This window comes from Gekko japonicus, unplaced genomic scaffold (assembly GCF_001447785.1).
Source record: "Gekko japonicus isolate JY-2015 unplaced genomic scaffold, Gekko_japonicus_V1.1 scaffold3697, whole genome shotgun sequence".
Classification (NCBI taxonomy): Eukaryota; Metazoa; Chordata; class Lepidosauria; order Squamata; family Gekkonidae; genus Gekko; species Gekko japonicus.
The window spans coordinates 127,708-127,950 of NW_015165934.1; positions in this window are offsets into that span (position 1 = coordinate 127,708).

Below are 243 nucleotides of genomic sequence, written 5' to 3' on the forward strand. Positions count from 1 at the left end.
TCTAAAGGGAAAGGTACACCGAAAAATCTACAAAACAACAAACACTAGAGACTACATGTTCACAGCTACAGAACAGACTGACCACACGGTCTACAACAAGGGAGATTCTTCTTTCTTCTTGACCCCTAGAAGGAAATCACCTGAATACATTAACCAATGAATGCTAGTAAACAGACTTCAGTTTCCCGGGCTTTGTCTCCATTGGCTCTGTGCCAGGTTTCCTTCCAGGTCAGGCTAAACGAT